Genomic DNA, 15,354 nt, shown 5'->3' with positions numbered 1-15,354 from the left:
CCAGAGAAGGTGCGTCTCTAGAGAGAGCCCGTGGGTCGGTGCCGGGGGCAGGCGCACAGGAGGACCGGGGTCCTCTGGGGTGACGCGCACGTTCGACACTGGCTTGTCACCGGGTCCACAACTCCATAAACGCAGGGCAACCACTCAAGAGCACCCCCCGGGGGCACGTGGACGTGTAATGGGCGTGCACACCTCCAACGTCACGGTAGGTGAATGCCCTCCGGGTCAAGCTGTCGTGGAACAGGGGAGGTGGGGAGGCGCGCTTGGCACAACCCACCGCACCTCCGCTGGTCGCACCCTCTTTGCCACCCTGTTCTGAGAACAGCCTTCAGAATAACTTACAAGCCCCCAAGGCCATGGCCTAGCCACCGTCACCCCTAGGACTCCACACCCCACATGACCTAGGGATCATTTCCTTAGGACGTTGGGTACTCCCCCACAATCGAACTCCACGGCTGCCTCCCTCCCTGACTCCTGCCGACCATGCAGGACAAAGAACCCTGGGCAGGGGCAGACAGGGAGTGGCCTGGGCCCCACGAGCCCCTCACCCTCCACCCAAGCCAGGCAGGCTCCTCCCTCGGCCCCTCGTCCAGGGCAGACCCTGGTGCCTCTGCATCGAGGGCCTGCCCAGGTTGGTGACAGCCAGTGACACGCTCTCCCTCCTCAGGAAGGCTCAGCTCACCCATCTGTTAAAATGGGCAGAGAGCTGCCTGGGGTGGGAGGGGCACCTGTCTGTGACAGGCAGATCCGGGCTCTGGCACTTGTAAGCGGTGAGCCCACACCGTCACGTCTCCGTGTCTCGGCCTGCTCGTCTGTGAAATGGGCACGCGGCTCCTCCCTCACGGGCTGTGCGAGGATTCCACGCAGGGAGCGGGAATTATCCCAGCCCGGGGGAGCGCGAGGTCCTGTGGTTCCAGCGGGCCCCCTGGGACGGAGGTCGGGGCAGGCGGGCGGGACAGGAGCCTAGGGTCCCGAGCGGCGGGGGCTGCCCTCCAAGCCTGTTGCCCCTTCTGGAAGAGCACAGCTGCAACAGCCCTGAAGCTCTGATTCTGAAGCTCGGCCCGGCTTCCTTCCTCCCAAGAAGCACCCGTGCCTCCCATCACCTGTCCCCCAAAACAGCGCTTTCTCCCTGAATGTAGAATTTCCAGACACCCCCCCCCCCAGAGGAGGGTGGGAGCTGGAAGGGCTGAATTGGATCCTGTCACCTCCTGGCTATGTGACCACTGAGGTTCAGGATCCCCCTCCCAGCCCCCCACCTTCTGCAGAGGTAAACAGGAGAGACCTCGGGCCCTCCGTGGATGGCGTGCCCCCCTCCAGAACAACCAGGCCCTCTGTCTGCACACCGTCCACCTGTCTGCCCGAGGGACCCCCGTGTGCCCGGAAGGGAAGCCCTCCTCCCCTCGGCTTCCCGAGGACCCTGTGAGGGCACAGCCGGGTGTGTGACCCCCGGGTCCGTGCAGCGGCTGGCACCGTGAAGGTGACCCCACAATGGAGCGAGCCCCCCACCCCAGCCAGAAAGGAGGCTCCCACACAGGCGGCCCGCAGGAGCCCTCCGCCAGCCCCCTGCCTGTCAGCACACGGGACACGACTGGGCGCGTGCACCTGCTGAAGCACTCCCACAGGGGCGCACGAGGACACATCGAAGCACAAGCACCGTGTTCGACTGCACCAGTGTGCGTGGCAGATGACGTGGCCGTGTGTGGCCGGACGTGTTCTCGAGGACATCAGAGCGCGTGCGGACGTGCAGAGATTCATCCAGGGGTCGGGCGTGACGTGTGTGTGTCACTTTAGAGTGCCGGGGCAGAATGCCGGCTGGCGTGTTCGCACGTGGGCCTCAAAGAGGACAGCGTGTGCTGTGCGTGCACAGGTATGACAGATGCCATGGGTGCACGAGTGCGTGTGGGAGGCTGCACGGGCGCGTCCTGCAGGGGGCTGTTCGTCAGTGTGTGTGTGTGTGTGTGTGTGCGCACGCATGCACTGGGGCCTGCCAGCGTGGCCGTCTTCCTGTCCTAGGCACAGCTGCCCAGTTCAGCCTCGACTCGCGTGGATTAAGGCCGGTGGAAACACTGGGTTTCTGGTGAGCTGTTTTTTCTAAAAAGCCGTCTCTGGCGAATTACATTCCTTCAGACCTAGCATGTTCTTGCTCTGTGGGGACAGCATAATGAGGACACCAGAATAAGCCCGCGTCTGTCAGACGGCAGACGCCTCCCGGCCCACGTCTCGCCCGCCGTCCCCCCCGCCCCGGGCCCGTGGGGCTCACGCAGTCCAAACGGGGGGCCTCCGGGAGCCCCTGGGAGCGTTCACACACCCTTCATTCTACAGCCTCGCTCTGCTCTACTGAATTTGCAAAAAATAAAAGAAAAAAGCAGACGACACGTTCATTTCATAGGAACGAAACACTCAGACAGAGGCCTCCGAGGTCGGAAGGTGCCCTTCGTCGGGGCCGCAGCCGGTGCGCACTCCCGCCTCCGAGGGGGGAGGGTGGGGGCGCACGCGCACACGTATGTGGCACACGCACACACGTGCACACATCCGCTCACTCCCAAGCTCAGACCCGAGCGGTGCGTCTCCCAGGGGAAGCCTGCCCGCCACCTGCCACGGATTCCCCGGGGCCCCACCTCCACCCAAGCACCCGAGGGCTCGGCGTGCCATGCGCACCGGGCTTCGTCACGGACCCTTCTGGGGGGTTCCGGACATTTCTGAGACGCTAATGGGTGTCAAGGCGGAAACAGGACTTGCTTCCCACGACCCTGTTCTCTGCACAAACGCCTGCCTCGTTTCATCACGGACACAAGCGGAGGACAGGGTTCGCTTTGCACAACAGTTTTCTCTATAGGAAGGAAGCTCCAGGCGTTTGGGCAGCGTCAGAACAGATGCAGCCTGTCCGTCCATCACCAGCGCCGTCAGCCTGATTCGGGCCGCCCCCTCCCTCCCCGACGTCAGCCGAGACTCCCAGCCGGGTGCCCCATTCCCACTCACGCCCCCCCAAACCCGGCATTCACCCCCAAACACAGGGATCCTTTAAACACACCAGCCAACCTCGTCACTCACGGCTCAAACCCCCCCCAAAAAGCTCCCCGAAGCAGAGAGAGTGAGATCTGCCTCTTCCCAAGCACGCGGCCACCCCCCCACACCTGTCCGCCATCTCTCCCGCTGACCCCTCGCCCCCGGTGGCCGGCCACACTGGCCCCTTCGCCAGCACCCCCTGTCCCTGCCTCTGAGCACACAGGGCCTCCCGAGGAAGCCAGGGCTGAGGGGCTAAGTGAGCCCCAGGCCACAGAACAGACAGCCCTGGGGACTCCACCAGACCGGCAACGACTTTGTCGTCTACAGAACCTGCGTCCGTTCGGACTCGACCGCGGCTGGCCACCTACCCCGGCCCCCACTTCCGTTACAGAGAAACACCAGGCTCAGTGAAGGGAAGAAACCCGCCCCACCGTCGGGGCCTCCTGACCGGGACCTGTGGCACCCGGACCCGGCTCCCAGCCCCAACACCCCAGGATGGGGCTGCGCTTTGGGCCCATCTGGCAGATGAAAGCACTGAGGTTCAGCCACCCTCTGGCCCTCAGCCAGGCCCTTCCAGAAGCTTCCACAGGGCTCTCCGACATAGGGGACACCCCTCAGTGCAAACTGTGGAGGCCAAGCACGGGCTCCGGAGACACCTCTGGAGGCTCCCCGGCCCCTTGGGCTTCGGGGACGGTGGCAGAGGGTGATCCGGTGGACGTGGCCTTCAGGGAGGAGCGGGGAACGGGGCGTCCGTGCTTATGGGCGCTGCCAGGGCGCTGGGCCAACACCCCCAGCCGCTGCTCAGGGCTCTGTGTTGCCGGCACAGGACAGGCACGGGGCTCCCTGACCCCTGTCCCCTGGCCACGCAGCACAGCCTCCTCTCCGAGGCGCGCACTGTGTGCCCAGGGGCCTGGAAAGCCCCCTTCCTAGACACGGTCCTCCGCCTGCCAGGGCCAGCGGGGCCCTCCTCAGGCTGCAGTGGGGGGCAACACGCGGCCACCTGCATTTGTGTCTCTGCGGTTATTAAACGAAAGGGAGCTGATGACAAGGAGGCGCCTGAGTTTGATCCTGCTAGAAATAAACCCAGAATCTGCCAGTACACACGAGAGGGCTTCCAGGATGCTGCTCATCCTCCAGGACCCCCACCCACGGGAGGACCCCCACCTGCGGGAGGACGGCCGCCCCATGGGAGGACCCTCACCCCATGGGAGGACCCCCCACCCCACAGGAGGACCGCCACACCACAGGAGGACCCTCCACCCCACGGAAGGATCGCCACCCCACGGGAGGACCCCCACCCCGTGGGAGGACTACCACCCCACAGGAGGACCCTCACCCCATGGGAGGACCCCCACGCGCGAGAGGACCCCTCACCCCACAGGAGGACTGCCACACCGCAGGAGGACCCCCACCCCATGGGAGGACCCTCCACCCCACGAGAGAACCGCCGCCCACGGGAGGACCCCCGCCCACGGGAGGACCGCCGCCCCGTGGGAGGACCCTCACCCCATGGGAGGACCCCCGCCTGCGGGAGGATCCCCACCCCACGGAGGACCGCCACCCACAGGAGGACCCCCACCCACGGGAGGACTGCCACCCATGGTTGGACGCCACCCCGTGGGAGGACCGCCACCCCACGGGAGGACCCCTGCCTGAGAGAGGACCCCCACCCCACGGGAGGATCACCGCCCACAGGAGGACCACCACCCCACGAGAGGATCCCCCCGCGAGAGGACCTCCACACACAGGAGGACCCCCACCCGCAAAAGGACTCCCACCCCGTGGGAGGATGCCACCCATGGGAGGACCTCCGCCCGCGAGAGGATCCCCACCCCACAGGAGGACCCCCACCTGCGAGAGGACCCCCACCTCACGGGAGGACCATCACCCACGGGAGGACCGCCACCCCATGGGAGGACCCCCCCGTGAGAGGACCCCCGCCCGCAAGAGGATTCCCATCCCACGGGAGGACCATCACCCACGGGAGGACCGTCACCCCATGGGAGGACCCCCCCGCAAGAGGACCCCTGCACACAGGAGGACCCCCACCCGCAAGAGGACTCCCATCCCACGGGAGGACTCCCACCGGACCCAGCAGGCCCCGTGCACATCCCCTGGGCGGGCACGGACCACCTGCCACCCGTGCCCGTCTGCAATGCCGTGGACGGCTGTCAGCCACCAGGGCTTCGTGAACACCCTTCCACATGCAGCCCCTGGAGGGGCAGATGGCAGAGACGTGAGCTTCTGGGGGGGCCTCAAGGGGGGTAGGCAGGGGCAGGGCGTGGCTCACGGGTCAGGCTGCTGTGCACACACCCTCCCCCCCACACCCAGGCTGCGGGCAGGGCCTCGGGGGCCCGTCTGTGAGGCAAGGAAGCTCCGCTCCCTCCAGGGCGGAGCAGGAGGCGGGGTGCAGGCCACGAGCACAGGAGCAGGGCCACGCCTGGATGCTCCCACCAGCTCTGACGCTGGCTTGCCACACTATCTGGGCCTCAGTCTCCCCATCTGTTAAATGGAGGGGTTGAACCAGAGGCCCTGTGGACTGCAATGGACACCTACTGATGGCCGGCGGCCAAACAGTCCTCAGGCTATACCCCCCACCCTCTTCGTCCTTCGCATGGACGCCCAGACCGGACTCTCTCTACACCCCAACCTGGTCTGGGAATGCTGAGGCATTACAGATGCAGAGGCCAACCTCTGAGTCTGTGGGAGGCTGTCCCCAGGCCACAAGGGGGGGTCCTACCCTTAAGGCCCGGCTGCCTGTCGAAGCCCCTCTCCCAGCCCTGCCCACCGCTTCCCCCAAAGGCCTCTGAGCCCGCCCCTTCCTTCTGGATCATCCAAACACTGCCCACCCTTTAAGGACTGGCCTGACCCCTCCTCTGGGAGCCCCCCGACCCGGGGCAGAACAGCCCCCCCCCCCCCCGCCCCAAGGAGGAGCCGGGGGCAGCTCCTGGAGGAGGAAAACCCTGAAGGCAGGATTGGCCATAAATCCTGAGAAACTAAGACTCATTGTCAGGCAGGAAGGGAGGCGACCGGACAGGGCTGAGTCAGAGACCGCACCACGGAACAGCCCCAGGGTCGCGGGGGCCGCCAATAAAAGGCCTGAGTGTGGCCTTGGCCCCAGTGCTCAGATGCTGGGCCAGCCTCTGTGACTCAGTCTCCCCACTGCTCCTCATCCCCCAGAGCAGGGAGCCCAGGTTTGGCCTGTTTTTGACCCTAAGAAGGCTGTCAACCCTCCTGGGCCCCTGCTGCCCTGGGCCTCCGTTCTTGCTTTGCCTCCAAGCCTGAGGCCAGCCTGGAGGAGGCAAGCACCTGTTTCCAGCTCCCAGGAGGCTCCAGCTGTGCTCCACCACCCCACGGGACCTTTGGCTGTGGTTCTGTTTCTCGTCTGTGCCCCCACCCCTGGACACAAGCTCCACCAATGCCAGAGCCTCATCGCAATCTTGTCCCAAGGCTCCGGGCAGAGCGCGCAGTAGGTCCTCGATATGCTTGCTGAATACACCTTCAGGCATTCTTCCAGCTCGAATGGCCAGAGGTCTTGGTTCCTGCCCCCATATGGCCACTGGGTCCCCAGGATGGTCCCTCTAACCCCTCCTCTCCCCCAGGAGAGCTTGGCAAAGCCAGCCAGACTCCGGCAGGTAGTGTGGAGGGCGACGGACAGGAAGGCCCAGGGAAACGAGCCGAGTGCCCACAGCTTCCTGCTCCCCTCCAGGGCCACCGGCTGGTGCAAGGTGCATGGGGGTGGGGGTGCACAGGGAACAGGTGCCCCAGCAGCAGACGTGGTGCCTGCCTGGTAGGACTTGAACCGACGCACAGGTACAGGACCCCCTTGCCCCCTCTCTGCCCCCACTCACTGTGCACCCTCAGACAAGCCTGCCCTCAGTCTCCCCAAATGCACAGCAGGTGCTGGGAGGGAGGACAGCACGGTCCCTTCCACATCAGGGCTCCGGTCCCCCGCGTGGGCGGCACCATCGGCCACGGACCGAGGCCAGTCGACACCGGAGCCCCTGTTGGAAGCAATCGGAATCCACGACAGACAACAAGATGGGAAGGGCGCTGTGGGGGGGCGCGGCGGGGACCGCGGAGATGACAAATGTATCCAATGTCCGCGGCAACGCCACCATCCGCTCCAGGTTCATGCCCGGAAATTTATGGCCCCGTCACCTGGCCCTGGAGATCTATGTGCTGTCTGTCACTCACACGCATTCTTCCTCCCTCGCCCTCCCTCCACATGTATCACCCGCCAGCCACCCACCCACCCGCGGGGCGTCGCCAGGGTCTGCCTGTTTGTTTCCTGCCGGGATATGCGAACGCCCCACGTCCAAGCACCTCCGCTCACAAATTTCCCTGCTGCTACGGCATCTTCAGAAAAACAGGGTCGTCTGCTCGTGGGCACTGGGCGCCTGGAGGAAGGGACAGCTAGGTGGGGGGGTGGGGGCTCTGACCCAGGAGGATTTGAGGAAGAGGGCTTCCGGAGTGTTTAGAAAATCCCACTGAAATCTAGAACGGTACATGCGTGTGTGGTGTGTGTGCTAGGGACACGCAGATGTGGGACCCAGGCAGACGCTCCCTTTTTACTCCATCTGAGCCACAGAGTCTCGGTCTCACTAATTTTTCTCTCCCAAAACAGGTGATGCCGACAAGGAGGCACCCGGGGTCCAAGGATTCCAATCCCAGAGTCTAAGAGAACGGCTGCCAGTCTAAGCTCCGGCCCTGGGCTCTGCTGAGAACCCCAGCCGCCTGTGTCTCAGGGGAGGTACGTGGGGGGTGAGGGAGAGGAGCTTTCCCTGGAGAGGGTCCTCCCATGCGGGGAGGGCATGGCTCCCAACCTGTCTGACCTGGAGGTCGTCTGCCCACCGGAGGCGTTCAGACTTCCCCCTGCACCTGCCCAGGAAGATGAGGGACTAAAGTGGGGGCTGGGGTCCTGGCCCGTTTCCAGACCCCTAAATGCAGAAGAAAGGTGGGCATTTCCTCCTGCCAAACCCCACCGTCTGGAGTTTGTGCTTCCAACTCTGGGTAGTCCCCTTGCGACAAAGTGGGGCACAAACCTGGCGTGGGGCTTATCATTCCGTCCCCCCAGGGCTGTTCAGCTAAAAGCTGAACGCTGCCCGGACCCAGGGCTGGGGAGGAGGCCAGGGGGCCGGCCAGGTGGTCAGAGTCTCTGAGGCTCCAAACAACGCGGCCCCATTTTCTCCTTTCCTCTCAGGGCTGGGCAGAGGCTAGGGGTCTTTTTGGAGACGGCCCCTGTGAAAGGCAGTGGGGAGGTCTGCCGATGGTAAGTCCCTGCACTCTGCACACTTCGAAAGCTCCTGTTCCTGAGGCTCATGGGATCTAAGATCCTGGGACTACTTTCTGCACGGCCTCCAGCCCGATAAAGCAGGCATAAGGCAGACACAGCTGTATCCAAGCAAGGGCTCCATGATGCAAGCGCCCAGAGAAGACGCTCGCACCTGAGGCTTTGCCGGGCGGTGCAAACCTGGCTTGGTCTTCCAGGCCCGGAGGAAAGGCCTCCAGGGGCCCCCCAGGGCTAAGCCTTCACCGTGGTGTTTCCTCCGTAAAGTATACATTATCATCATGCCTCCATTTTACAGATGTTAAAACTGAGGATCCGGAGGTTATCTGCCCCGAGATCGCGCAGCTGACGCCAGAGGCGGTGGGTCCGTGTCCGAGGAGACCTGCAGGAGAACCCACCCTGGGGTGCAAGCAGGCGACAGGCGTATGTTAAAGGATTCCAAGGGGACTCCTGTCTTTGCAGGCGGATTGGGGCAAGGAGGCTCAGCACCACTCCCCCAAAAGACACGGCTATGAAAACGGGTCCAAGGTCGGGGGTCCACCAAGTTCAGAGCAAAGGCCCCCACCCCCACGCCAGGGCTTCAACTCCCCGGCCCCTCCCCCGAGTGTGGCCGGACCGTCCCAGAGCAGAACGCGGAGGCGCGCGACGCCGGGCCCGGGAGGGCAGACGGGGCAGGGACGGTGCCGCGGGCACGGACGGGGGGGGGGGGGTCTCAGAGGGTCGGCCGCTGCGAGCAGCGGCTCTGGGGCGCAGGACCCGGCGCGGACCGAGAAGGGGACCGCCGAGGGGAGGGAGGGCTGGGGAAGGGGCGAGGCCACGCAAGCGAGCAGGGGTGCGACGGGCAGAGCGAGCGGGGACGGCGGCCGGACCCCGACCCGGACCCCGACCCGGACCCCCGCCCCGCCGCGCGCCCGCGCCGCCAAGTTCCTCCAACTTTGCCCGCCGCGCCCCGAGGGCGCACGGGGCCGAAGGCGCAGGGGCAGCGCGCGGGGTCCGGCGGGGTCCCGCGCCCCCCAGGCTGGGCGCGCGCCGTGCTCGGCCTCGGGCTCCGGGGCGCCGCGCTTACCTGCCGCCGGGCCGCGTTCCCGGGCTGCGCCCGCCGCCGCCGCCGCCGCCGCCGTCCTCCAGGCTCTAACTTCGCTCCGGGGATTGAGATTCCTCCCCAGCTTCGCCCATCGATCCGCGCGCGGCCCCGCCCCGCGCTCCCCCCGCCCCGCCCGCGCCCGACGCGAGTCCGGCTCCGAGCCCGAGCCCGCGCCCGCCCCGCTCCCCTCCCTCCCTCCCGGCCGCCGGGAGGGGGGCGGGGGACGGGAGAGGGGGGAGGGCTGCTTTCCTCGCCGTCCCCTCCTGCCCTTCCTCCCACATCCAGGTGCGGGTGGGGGCGGGGGGCGGCGCTCGGGTCAGGGGGGCGCGCGGAAGCCGGTGCCTGCCCGAGCCACCCGCGACCCCCACCACACGAAGCAAAGCCCAGGTGTTCTCAGGACCCGGGTGGGCCCGTCGGTCCGGCCCTCGTCGAGGAGGCGGACCTGGAGGCACAGAACACGGCGCGGGGGGCGGGGGGGGGGGGGCGGAAGGGACAGGTAGGGCCGCCCCCTCTCCTCCCCAGCCCTGGCTCCCCCCTTCCTTCCCTTACTCACCCCCACCTCTGGGATGACTCCGGGGTTCTCGCACTCTCTTCCCGTTTAGTTTGACCCTCACAACCTGCGTGTGTTAGACCCTCTTCCCGCAGATCACAGGCAGGGAAACTGAGTCAAGAGAAGCACGGACGTTTGCCCCATGCCTCACAGCCCATCCAGAGCAGGGGCCGAGGGGCACTCTCCATCCCCAGGATGGAGCCTCCTGACCCCTGCCGGCTCCTCGCTCGAGCCGGGCAGGCCTGGGCATAACCCCTCAATCAGCCAGGTTCCCAGCTCAGGGCCTTGCTCGCGTCCCGCACAGCCTGGTCGGTCCCCACCCCCCCACACACACACCGCAGGCGCCCGCGCCCCCTCCCCGCTTCCTGTCCCCCGCCTGCCTCTGATTCCCGGCCTCAGTACCCCCGGCACGCTCTCCGCTCCCCGCCAGCAGCTGGGCAATTCACCGAGCATACAAAAGAGTTGACTCAATTCAAAGGCAGCAAATCAAGATAAATCCTATAGTGTGTGGGGACCGGAGAGAGAATGTGAATGAACGTCCACAGCACAAGCAAGTCCTATATGGACTGGCCAGCCCCCAGCCCCGTCCAGGCACAGAAGGCTGACCAGGAAGCACAGGGAGGGTTCTGAGCTGCCCTCCCCCTGCCAGGCTGGAATTTAGGAAAATTTAGGAATTTCGTGCTTTGTGGCCCTCTCTTGCCTGTCTGCTGGGGCTCCTTTGAGGGTGCGGTGCAGGGCGAGAGCTGGTGTCCCCCCACAGTCATCTACAAGTACCGGGCGCAGACACAGACAGCTCCAGGGTCAGGGGTGAGGCACAGGGAAGAAGGCTGTTGGGCCATCTGGGGCATCTGAGCTGTACGTGGCCTTTCTCTGGGGCAGCCCCCTACCCACACCCCTGTCCCAGCCAGTGCAGGCCAAGGTGTATGACCATGTAGGTACTCCAAGCCTCAGATACGCCAGGCCTGGGCACAGGGGACAGAGAAGACGGTGACAAGTCTCCCCTCGCCTTCAGAAGGCCTCCAGCTGCAGCTTGGAATGGGGCAAGACCGGTCCTCTCTCAGAGGCGACTCTGGTCACTCTTGGTAGGTCCCAGAAAGCCACCTTCCAGCCTCTGGCCTCGCTCTGCCCGGAAAATGCTCAGTAGTGACCGAGATCCCCGTGCGGCTTTTCCTAGGCAACCCCCTGCCAGAGGTGACTGGCTCCCTCCCTTTCTGACTTCCCCCAGACCCTTGCTGGCCGACCACCTCCGCCCTGGAAGGATGGTGTGGATGCACGTCTCCAGCATGCCAGGGACTGTGCTAGGCGCCTGCCCACAGTTAGATCCCGACCTTCTCACGGCTCGCCTGTTCCAAGGGATGTGAGCCCATTTCTGCAGCATGTAAGCCGAGGCCAGAGGCCGCAGCACGCCCTGTACCTGCACTGGCCAACCCCGAGGCAGGTATCTGGCCTCCCAGGGTAGGGGCTCTGCGGAGGGGCTCAGAGGTCAACTGCGGGGGGCGGGGTAGAAGTCCTCAAGGGAAGGTCCCCGCAATCGGAGGATCTGTGGGCAGGCGCAGGGATCCAAGCACAGAGTTGGGGGCAGCAGGGGATTGGAGACGGAGCCGAAGGGCCGGCTTCGGGGTCCTTGTTATCGCGCCCCCCCCCCCACACCCAGCAGTCCGAGCAGAGGCTGCTTCCGGCTGCGACCTGTCCTCGAGTCTCGGCTGGGTCGCCCCTCCCCCGTGGCCGCGCCGCTAGGCGGTCTGCGTGTAAGTCATTAAATCTGTTTCAGAGAGACGCCGGCGCCGCCGCGAGGACATCTGTCGGGGACCCAGTGCTGCGATCCACGCCCCCTGCCCCACCCCCAGACCCAGAGCAGGGAAAAGGATGCGACACCTCGCTCAACAGAGCTGTGAGACTGCTTGAGCGCAGCACGCGAGAGCGCTGGAAGGCGTTGGGGTCCCCGAGTTAAGGGAGGGGGCGGGGCGGCGGCCAGCCCTGGGGGACAAAGACCCCCGAGCCGCTTGGGAGCTGGGCTCCGCAGATGGGCAGACGGGAAGAAGTATCCCATATTCCCCGCCCCCCAGACCCTCAAATGCACTCCAGCTTGGATCCGAGTGTTGGGATAAGGTGGGAGGAGGAAACGGAATCCTCCTGGGCCTTCGGGTTGCGTGAAGGCGACGCTGGAAGGGAGGCCACCAGGACATCGCCTCCTCCCTGCACATGCGGTTGTAGCTACACCCCGAAACCCTCTCCGGAGCTCCGCGAGTCCCCTCGGCTCTCCACATCTCCCCAGGGTTGCCGGCGGCGGCCCCTCACTCGGGGTGGCGACCTGCCCGCAGGGGTGGGCGAAGGTGTTGCGCGCCTGTGTGTGTGCGTTGGGAGGAAGAGACGCTGACGGGAGGAAATCCCCGCTCATCCCTGGCAGGCTGGCCCCAGGAACCCCACACCCGTTCAGCGGAGGAGGACTCGCTTGGGGAATGTGCGCCCATCGCGCCAATCTGGCCCCGGCCCCCGGACTGACAGGGCGGCCACAGGCCACACCGTGCAATTTGGGACGAGAAAAAGTTGGGGGGGGCGACACCCCGAGGCCGGGATGGAAAGAGTGGGAGGAGAGCGGGGAGGGGGGCGTGGAGGGTAGAGCGACAGGATGGGGACGCTGAGAGCTGGGAAGGGAGCCAGTTCGGGGCCTGGGGTCCCGCCCCACCCCGCAGCCAAGCCCAGCTTCGCAGCTCCCCGGGCCTGGAAAGGTTCGGGTCACAGGAGCCTATTAATAGCCGCGAACCGGGTCCTTCCGGCGGGCTCGGCATCTGCGGGCAGGGCCAGGCGAACGGAGTGTGTGTGTGTGGCGGGGGGGTCCTGCAACACCCCCTCCAGGGCTCCAGAGGCGCAGGGCGCAGCGCCGCTTCCCCATCCTGCCTGCGCGGAGGCTAGGCGCCCTCCGTCTACTCCTTGCCCGCCCTCTACTCTAAGATGGGGCTCCAGGTTGGGGGGGCAGTCCCCGGGCCAACTTGGGGCGCCCCGGCTACCACCACGCACTCGCAGGCAAGACCACTCCGTCCCCCCCTCCCCGTCCCTGCCCAGCCCGCCCTTCGCTCTCACAGCGCTCAGGAAAGTTTCGGGGTCCCCGAGGCGCCTCCTAGCCCGAGGGGTCCGGAGTCCCGGGCCTTCGGGCCGCGGCGTCGGGGAGGGAAGTTTGTCCGGCCGGCGCCCGGCGACCGCTAACTTCGGGTGCGCCCGACTCGGAGCCCTGGGTGTGGGGGGTGCCCCGAAACCGCGGACTCAACGCGCCGCAACCGAAGCCACACGGGCGGGGGGGAGTCGGCCCCGGCGCGGACGCCCCGGACAGGGCGCGGGGGGCCGGAGCGGCCAGGGCGCTGAGAGCCGCGGGGGGACCCCGCGCCCGCCCCCACCGCCGCCGGGGAGAGCCTCCTCCCCGCCTGCCCCAGGGGCGGGGACCCGCCAGCTCCGCGGCTGCGGCAGAGGGGACCCCCGCCCCCGCAGCCCCCGCGCAGCTCCCTCCCCCACCGGCCCCCTCCTACCTGGGCCCGTGTGCGGGCCGGGGGCTGGCGCCACCGTCGCGGGCGAGCGGAGCGCGCGCGCCCAGATCCCCGGAGCGCGGCGGCGGCGGCGGCTTCCCCTCCTTCCTCCTCCTCTTCCTCCGCCGGGCTCGCTGGCTCCAGACAGATCTCCTCCCCCTCGCGCCCTGCCCGCCCCTCCCGGAGCCCGCCGGGCTGGGCTCGGCCTGCGACCGGGAGCGGAGCGGAGCCGGCGGGAGCCGGGCTGCGGCGCTCACTGCGTCAAGCGCGGGGCGAGCGCGGGGCGGCGGCGGGGACCGCGCGCTGCGAGCCCGGGGCCGGCCGGGCAGGCGGGGCGGCTCGGGCTCGGGCTCGGGCTCCGGCTCCGGCTCCGGCTCGGGCGCGGTGTCGGCGGCCGCGGCAGCGCCGAGGTTGTAGCACATTCTTTCTGAGCGTGATCGAAGGTTTCCTGTAGGAGCCGGAGCGGGGAGGGCTGGAGGAGGGGCGGGGGACGCGGGCGGGGGCGGCCGGAGGGCGGGCGGCGGCCTGGCTCCGCACGTCGGTGGACGGGGGGTGTCCGGAGGTGGCCTCGGGAGGGGAAGTTGGACCGCGGGGGCGGCGAGGGGAGCCGGGAGGCAGCCTCGCCCGCTCCTCGGGGTCCGCCCCGCGCGCCCCCGCCGCCGCCCCAGGCCACCGTTTGGAGCAGAAGCCCCCGAGGTCTAGGAGACGAGACTTTGGGAGGCGACGGGAGGTGGGCACCTGAGGCGGGGGTGTGCACGCGCGTGCGGATACGGCCGTGTGCACACACACCCGCGAGCCGCGTGAAAGTTGACCTGAAGTCAGACCCTGTGTGGGCGCGCGCGTCCGCGAGTGCAAATGCACAGCCCTCAGGGGCGCGCGTATCCGGGGACGAGGAGGGCTCGGCACGTGGGGGGCGGGGGTGAGGGGGTGGTCCGGCCCTCGGGCACTCGCCCTCCCCCAGATCGTTGACACCCCCACCCCCACCCCCACCCCGCCCCTTGCTCGCCACCCCCTTCGGCTGCGGAGAGGGTGGGGGCGTGGGATCAGCCAGGCCCCTTCCGATTCCCCGAACGTTCCGTTTGGCGGACTCCCCTCCCACCGATCCCCCTTCCCCTTCCTTCGTCTCCCGAATCCCCGGGGATCCGAAATCCCTCGGCCGGCCTCTACACCGGGTTCTAAAGCCGCAGCGCCCTAGACGCCCCGCACCCGCACCCAGCGGCCACACCGCCCGCCGGCGGCTCCCACTGCCCACCGCCCCTGCCCCGGCATGCGGCTGGCGCGGTGGGTAAAAATCCCAAACCAGGCTCAAGAGCGCCCCCGCCCGGCACGGCCTGCGCGCAGCTTTCCGAGCCGCCGCGTTGGAACTGCGGAGTGGGTGCCCTGGCGGGCGCGGGGCGCGACCCCGGGATCCCGCCCCCCGCGCTGCGCCCCTGCAGCCGGGTCTTGCCCCCGCCAGCGAAGGGAGGCCGAGGCGGCTGGGTGGGCTGCGCACCTGGGAGCGCGCGCGCCGCAAAGGGGAGGGGGCTGCAGGAGGGCGAGGGAGTTTGCCCTGGGGTGCCCTTCCCTCCCGGAGGAGGCCCCGGGCCGGCGGAAGTGGCGCGTGAGGCTTCGAGCCGCGGAACCGAAGGCTGTCCCGCCCGAGGAAGGGCGCTGCGCTCTGGTGCCCGGTCCGGTCCGGCGGCCTCTCCGCAGCCCATAAACTCCATCCAGCCCGCGGCGCCCAGCGCCCACCCTCCGCGCTCCTCCCAACCCTCCCTCCGCCCTCCCCGCCAAATTTGGTGTCCCTGCAGGCGAGCGGGGAACCGATACACCAAAGGGGGACGGTGGTGGAGATGACACCACCTTTCCCCTGGACTCCTGGGCCAGAGGAGGACGGTCAGGGACGGAGCCGCTGTCTGGGACTGTG

At 67.6% G+C, this 15,354-nt stretch overlaps 1 protein-coding gene across 1 annotated transcript in view; it reads right to left on the bottom strand.

Moving 5' to 3' along the window:
- The window catches only part of ELFN1 (extracellular leucine rich repeat and fibronectin type III domain containing 1), a 63,988-nt gene extending 50,278 nt beyond the window's left edge, over positions 1 to 13,710 (bottom strand). Inside the window, exon 1 of the mRNA XM_043559538.1 lies at positions 13,452 to 13,710. The gene's annotated coding sequence lies outside the window, so the exon portion shown is untranslated. The remainder of the gene's footprint in view (positions 1 to 13,451) is intronic.
- Between the last annotated feature and the right edge of the window lie 1,644 nt (positions 13,711 to 15,354).

Source organism: Prionailurus bengalensis, chromosome E3 (genome assembly GCF_016509475.1).
Source record: "Prionailurus bengalensis isolate Pbe53 chromosome E3, Fcat_Pben_1.1_paternal_pri, whole genome shotgun sequence".
Taxonomy (NCBI): domain Eukaryota; kingdom Metazoa; phylum Chordata; class Mammalia; order Carnivora; family Felidae; genus Prionailurus; species Prionailurus bengalensis.
The sequence above is the reverse complement of the archived record's forward strand: the minus strand, read 5'-3'. Positions and strand labels throughout refer to the sequence as shown.